The sequence below is a fragment of the Littorina saxatilis genome, linkage group LG4 (genome assembly GCF_037325665.1).
Source record: "Littorina saxatilis isolate snail1 linkage group LG4, US_GU_Lsax_2.0, whole genome shotgun sequence".
NCBI classification, from domain to species: Eukaryota; Metazoa; Mollusca; class Gastropoda; order Littorinimorpha; family Littorinidae; genus Littorina; species Littorina saxatilis.
The window spans coordinates 5,823,172-5,830,671 of record NC_090248.1 but is presented as its reverse complement, the minus strand read 5'-3'; the positions used below and the strand labels follow the sequence as shown (position 1 = coordinate 5,830,671).

The 7,500-nt window shown below is 40.3% G+C and overlaps 1 pseudogene; it reads right to left on the bottom strand.

The window, feature by feature from the left end:
• Positions 1–7,500, bottom strand: part of LOC138963955 (multiple epidermal growth factor-like domains protein 10) — a 90,899-nt pseudogene that overhangs the window by 20,118 nt on the left and 63,281 nt on the right.

The window sequence follows — 7,500 nt, the reverse complement described above, 5'->3', positions numbered from 1 at the left end:
ATTGACTTAAAGGGAGTACATCTAACAAGAAAACTGTCTCAAATCGCCCCAAAAGCTATACAGTTGAGGTTGTGGGTTGAAATTGTGTGACCACACACCAGGAATGCCTTAACATAAACGTTTGAGCGCCGAGTTACTCAAATAGAAAGCGGCTGTGTTTTGAGTAGGAATCCCAGACTGTTATTCTCATTGTTACGCATCGTGCGCGATTGGCTCCTAGTTTCTGTCCTTCCTTTCGACCCTGAGTATTTAATGCGCTATTCCAATAGATACAGATTTGAAATCGAGCCGAGAGCTACAGAGTTCGTTTTGGCAGTTGATAATATGACAACACGCACAAGGAAGGTCTTAGAATTAGTGTTTGAGCGTTCTATGTTTCACATTTTAAATTCTGTGTTTGGTAGTCATAGCAGACCGTAATATTCGCCAACGTACATTGTGTTTATTTCTGGTATGCGAAGCGTTTTAGCCCTGTATGGCACGGAATTAGCGTACGTTAGCTAGACTGAAGGTTTGCATTTCTCAATCCAACGGTCTTAATATGGTTTACAGAATGGGTATCTATGAAAACTAAATAACTAATGATGACGACCGGAAGTCCGGCCGGACTTCTGACCGAAGAGCTGGGCGATACAAACCGCTCGCTGATTAAAATTCATGTCATTATTTTGCATAATTTCGGAGCAGTTTTGAGCAAATCATTGCAAGAGTTACTAAAGTACAGAACAGCGAATGTCCCTTGAACTTGTTAACTTAAGGTCCAAATCGTCAGAAAACTTTCCAAAATGGCGCCTTCGGTATACTGTCTTTAATGTTTGTATATCGCTTCACGCGACTGGTTTTCTTTTTTGACTCGTCTTTGTATCGAAAGAGTGGTTATCTTTCCAAACAGTTTCACAAACTCGTCGTCCTTACAAAAAAATATTACCGTTGGTACAGTTGCCAGTGATCGTGTCACACACCCCTGTGTTGCAGAATGCGCTGCAGGGTGAACAGGATGCAGTGGTGTTTTTTGAAAAACCTTGAGCACACTCTGAAAGAGAGAAAGGGCAGGTCTAAGCATATACAGTACTAGCAACGTAACAGTACATTCTTTCCCGTTAGACCATCTTGTAAATTATCATAGATCCTCACAAACTTTTAAATGAGATAAGAGATAAGTGCATTCTTTCCCTCAAAAGCATACCAAACACAGCACAAGTAAAAACAAAAGTAGTATATAAACAAACAAATACAGAACAAAACACGCTGGTGGCTTTGTTTGCAGATTTGGAATAGTTTTCAGAACTAATATCTGCAGCATAGCAAGTAGATAGGATCTTAGTTGTCGGTATGTGTATAAGTGGAAGAAAGCTCTCATCCCATGTAAAACCTCGTGAACGACGGTGGTGGTGCGTGAATGAATTAATGTATGTTATAGTAAAACCCTGTTTCAAAGCTGAACGTTTTTCTCGTACTGGCAGAATCGTAAGTAGCCTCAACTGGAAATATTATTCAATGACAAACGACGCCCGCTGAACAAACCAAGATTTATATTCTTAATTGATTCTGTATTCCAAAGTGACATATTTGAGGTCATAAGTTAGAAATGGTAGAGACGACGTCATAACGCGAAGCATCATAAAGTGTATAACATTGTGTCACATCTCCCAGGAACTGACACAGTCTGTCTCGGTGACATCGTCATATCAGCAGAAGAAAATCCATCGTAAGGTCAACCCCAGGCTGTGCATGTATCGGTGCCGGATCTCATTAATAGTGATTGAACGTAATTACATGTGTAGAGAAGCACTACCATTTCGTTGCTAGAGGTTACCTGCACAGTTCTCTCCATCATAGCCAGTGTGACACGCCAGGCAGCGCCCGGTCGTCTGGTGACACGTGTTGAGCAGACAGCTGTGTGATGGACACGCTTTGTTACACTGCTCGCCGTACCAGCCAGCTATACACGCTGCAATAGACAACGAGAAAACGATTTTAAAGCATCAGTTTAAACAACTGTCAAGTAAGACAAAACCCCGATCAGACTGTTGTTTGCAGACAAGTATCCAAAGTAATGCGGCTTACAGTTATAACCAAATGTTGTTGTTTTTTTAACTCACTTCCAGAAATATGTATACACTTTCTGATGAACCTATGTTCCAAAGAAACGATTTCTGGAGAAAGACATTGTGGTTAGTTTTCTCTCTCTCTCTCTCTCTCTCTCTCTCTCTCTCTCTCTCTCTCTCTCTCTCTCTCTCTCTCTCAGTCTCTCTTTCTCTCTCACACACACACACACACACACACACACACACACACGCACGCACACACATTGGCATTGACGGTTCACTAGGCTGTGATACACGGTCTTACCGGAGCAGTTTCCTGTTTCCAGGTCACAGTTGCCGGTCACACAGTTTTGACCACACCGCTTCTGACATCGGTCTCCCCATCGCCCGGCAACACACTCTGATCACAAAGATACATGTACACACACATAAAAAGATGACTTGGATTCTATAGAAATATTCAAAGAGAATCTCTGTGCCTGCGTTAATTACATAATCTTTGTGTATGTGAGTTGCGTTTTTGTGTCTGTTACTTTTTTATCTCGATATCCAAAAGTACGATTGTATCGGATGTGATTTCGTTATGAATTTTGTGTGTGAATCAACAGTAAACTAATATCTAAAACAAACAAACTACATGGCTGTTGCAAGCACTGTCACCATGTTCTTGGGATATAATAACTGGTGACCATTTCCTGGCAATAAAAGCTCAACTTGAAAAAGTGTTGAAAAGTTGTTCATTACAGTCAAACCTAATTACCGGGAGTTTGTCCCAGTCACTTACTAACACTTATCTTGATGCACGTGGTTTGCCAATTGATGTCAGGCAAACAAGAACGGTAGCGTTATAAAGCGTTAATTACCCAAAACAAAACATGTCATATACATAGTTTATTTTTCTTATTTTTCTTCATTGTATTGTATCTACTTTGTGTTATTAAGCAAGGGCGCGAGAGACTGTCTCATTTAACACAATATGTCAATACTCTGTGAAAGTTCACTAACACAAGTCAGATCAAGGCTTTGCTGCTAGAGAAATAACACGAGCTGCTGAGGAAATGCAACGAAGATACACCCGCTTAGCTAACAGAAACAAAGAAACTGGCTATATGATAAATACACATTTGGATAGGTTACACAACAGGTCTTGAATTGAACTTGAAAATATTCCCAAGTAGTCCATGGATATGAAGATAAACGCGAGCTGCAAGGAAACAATTTTGTGTAAATAATGGTTCTTGATTCGCCAACCATTGATGAATTATCTGTAATCCAATGGGAATTAGTATGTATAACCTATCCACGTCATTACCATCGTAACAGTTAAGAGTTGATCGGTAGCAAAAGTTGGTTCCAGCTGCACCGCCACAGTTGTTGGAACAGTAATACTGACACTGTGGTCCCCATCGTCCCTCGTCACACCGACTGTTGCCCCTCCACACTGAAAACAATCAACACAAACTGCCTGTCAGAGGTTCCAGCTCCAAGCACAACTTATGCTAGTACACGGGTATACTAGTATACGCATATATGACATATATTCATGTAATAAAACATTTTCATAAACAGATAGACTGATAATTTGATTTCATAACAAAACAATACGTTCACGGCAACCCCGACCTAATGCCAATGGTCTTCAAAGTAGACATTTGTACTTTTCTTAGAATTTGCACAAAATGGTCGGAGCAGTGACAAGACAATGGCCATTAAAATAACAAAAACATAAACATTACTGATTTGCATAGAGTACCAGTTATCATTCATCTTGAGCAAAAACCGGTACGCAGCTAAAGTCTTTCCTTTGTCTTGTTCATCTATTCAACCGAAAACGACTTTGTCATTACTTCAAACATGAGGTAGCTAATGCACCTTGAGCAAATGCTTACCAAGAATTTCAAATTCACATAGGCGAAGATTAGTTTCGCGAAAATATGTGCTGGTGAGGCGGACCCTCTGTCCGTAGAGAAGTGAAGAGCAGGTCACAGAGATGTTCCTGATGCTTGTTTGGGTACCCCGGGTGGAATTCACAGTCACACAGTGCTGACCGTCCACCGTGATGTTGAACGGGGTAAGATTGTGAGAGATTGCTGAAAAACAAAATCAGATAAGAATAGTAATTTTAGCACATATATCAAAACGCATTAATCAGTATTGATGTGACTTTTCTTCCAGGCGGGAGTGACCATCTTTATTGTTTCACTCCATGTATCCCTCAAGGAATACGAAAACGGGAAAGTATTATTTATTATCAAATATTGATTGAGGTGACAGCAAACATTTTGTTTTTTGTTTTATGTGAGTGTTAAAAACCTGGATTTTAATGCTACAAATGACGAGAGAAAAACGGCCGTACACGTAAAGCCCACTCCTAAGGTTAGTTAGTGTGTGTGTGTTTGTGTGTGTGTGTGTGTGTGTGTGTGTGTGTGTGTGTGTGTGTGTGTATAACCAAAAACACACACACACATACACACACACACACAAACACACACACACACACACACACAGAAACGCTCACACGTATGCACACGCACACGCACAAACACAAGCATGAACGCACATGAACTCACACGCCTTTTCATCTTACATTAGTCTAAGTTTGCACATCAGAGTATAGCAAACAAACAAATCGACTTACCGAATCATCCTTCATCTACTGAATCGCAATAGCTGGCTAGTTTACACATGTTAAACTATATTTCTTCGCTTGCGGCTTCGTGGCAGGCTGAAGAAAAAATCAGCCAGATAAGTTGTTGTTATTAATTGTTTGCCTGTGCACTTAAAAGACTGTTGGGTCGATACATTTGTGAATGTATTGTTTTGTCAAAAACAAACGTTCCAACAACCTCCCTTTCTTGTTTTTTTGATTCATGTTAAACAATATTATCACGTACTATGATATCCAGGCAGAGGAAAACTCACAACCACGACCCCACACGTTGATGTTTTGCACGGGGTATTTTCTGCCCAGGTCCACCTCCCAGAATTTACTGTATCCATATTTCGAGTGAAAGCAGGGCCGATACTGATTGGTGTCACCGTCGACCGCTTTACTGGCGAGAGAAGTGCTGGATATCGTGCTGCTCTGATTGTAGGTCTTCCATGGTGCGATGTTCACTAAGTGCACACACAAAAGACAATGATCATTCTCAAGTTATGTGTGTGTGTGTGTGTGTGTGTGTGTGTGTGTGTGTGTGTGTGTGTGTGTGTGTGTGTGTGTGTGTGTGTGTGTGTGTGTGAGTGAGAGTGAGAGGGTACGCGTGTGTGTGTGAGTTACAATGATCTGCTTCTGCTATTTTTTTCGACGGGTTGAATTGAACGATATCCAACCATCCGAACCTCCTGCAAAGATGTTGAGTAGAACTTCAAAAATGCAGTCTTGATTGTACCCACTAATGTGTGTGTAAAACATCACAACGATGACGTAAAAAAGAAAACACCACTACAAGCATCAACAGAAACAAACATGTTCATATTTGAAAATGTATGCATGTGCTTAAAGCGATACCAATGGTTATAAGTAGAAGATGTGATTCTTCCTTCTTCGTGTGCATGCCAATATTGCAGGTTGTATGCTTGGTGTGCTGATCTGTGCTTACAGGTGACGTCACGATGTGCACGTGTACTTGTCGATTACCATGAACATGCGTATTCACAACAGAAATATCCAAGTTTTATTTAATAAACTGATTGACTGTTTTATATTTTATATAACATAGATATATAATGAATGAGCTGTTATTGATATTATAAGATCGTAAAATAAGGCATCTCCGTTTGTAAGCCCTAATATCTCATTGAAAAAAAAGCTGATTCCCCAGAAAAAAAAGAGAAAAAAAAAAGAAAAGAAAAAAAAAAAGAAAAAATATCCAAGTTAATCCCTTCACATTTACAAATAAACCTCAAAATTAATGTTACCCTTTCACATTTACAAAGATGAACAAGTCGCGTAAGGCGAAAATACAACATTTAGTCAAGTAGCTGTCGAACTCACAGAATGAAACTGAACGCAATGCCATTTTTCAGCAAGACCGTATACTCGTAGCATCGTCAGTCCACCGCTCATGGCAAAGGCAGTGAAATTGACAAGAAGAGCGGGGTAGTAGTTGCGCTAAGAAGGATAGCACGCTTTTCTGTACCTCTCTTTGTTTTAACTTTCTGAGCGTGTTTTTAATCCAAACATATCATATCTATATGTTTTTGGAATCAGGAACCGACAAGGAATAAGATGAAAGTGTTTTTAAATTGATTTCGACAATTTAATTTTGATAATAATTTTTATATATTTAATTTTCAGAGCTTGTTTTTAATCCAAATATAACATATTTATATGTTTTTGGAATCAGAAAATGATGGAGAATAAGATGAACGTAAATTTGGATCGTTTTATAAATTTTTATTTTTTTTTACAATTTTCAGATTTTTAATGACCAAAGTCATTAATTAATTTTTAAGCCACCAAGCTGAAATGCAATACCGAAGTCCGGGCTTCGTCGAAGATTACTTGACCAAAATTTCAACCAATTTGGTTGAAAAATGAGGGCGTGACAGTGCCGCCTCAACTTTCACGAAAAGCCGGACATGACATCATCAAAGACATTTATCAAAAAAATGAAAAAAACGTTCGGGGATTTCATACCCAGGAACTCTCATGTCAAATTTCATAAAGATCGGTCCAGTAGTTTAGTCTGAATCGCTCTACACACACACACACAGACACACACACACACGCACATACACCACGACCCTCGTCTCGATTCCCCCCTCTACGTTAAAACATTTAGTCAAAACTTGACTAAATGTAAAAACACGGACACTTTGAATATATAAGTTGTAAGTCTAATGTGCGTGTTATCACACGGGAGAGAAACAAGCGTGTTGACCAGAACATCCACTCTGGTCTACATTAAGAAAGTCGAGTTTATAGTAAAATGTAGTGTATCGTGATGCCTTTTGTACGTGGAGAGAGAGAGAGAGGAGGGGAGAGAGAGAGGGGGGGAGAGAGAGAGAGGGGGGAGAGAGAGAGAGAGGGGGGAGAGAGAAAGAGGGGGAGAGAGAGAGGGGGGGGGGAAGAGAGAGAGGGGGAGATAGAGAGAGGGGGGAGAGAGAGGGGGGAAGAGAGGGGGAGAGAGAGAGGAGGGGGGGAGAGAGAGAGGGGGATAAAGAGAGAGGGAGAGAGAGAGAGAGAGGGGAGAGAGAGAGGGAGAGAGCGAGAGGGGAGAGACAGAGAGAGAGAGAGGGGAGAGAGAGAAAGAGAGAGAGAGAAAATTATTATTGTGAACTCCGAATATTCACATGAACAAATATCTTCGTCCTTGAAATAAGCCAACGATTATGCCACCCAAAGAGCCCATCAGCTAGTTGCGTAACAAAACATGAATACCACAAGCATGAATCCAACAACCACCCATCTAATGTAACCATCACGCTACGCATACACAAGACTAAGAAG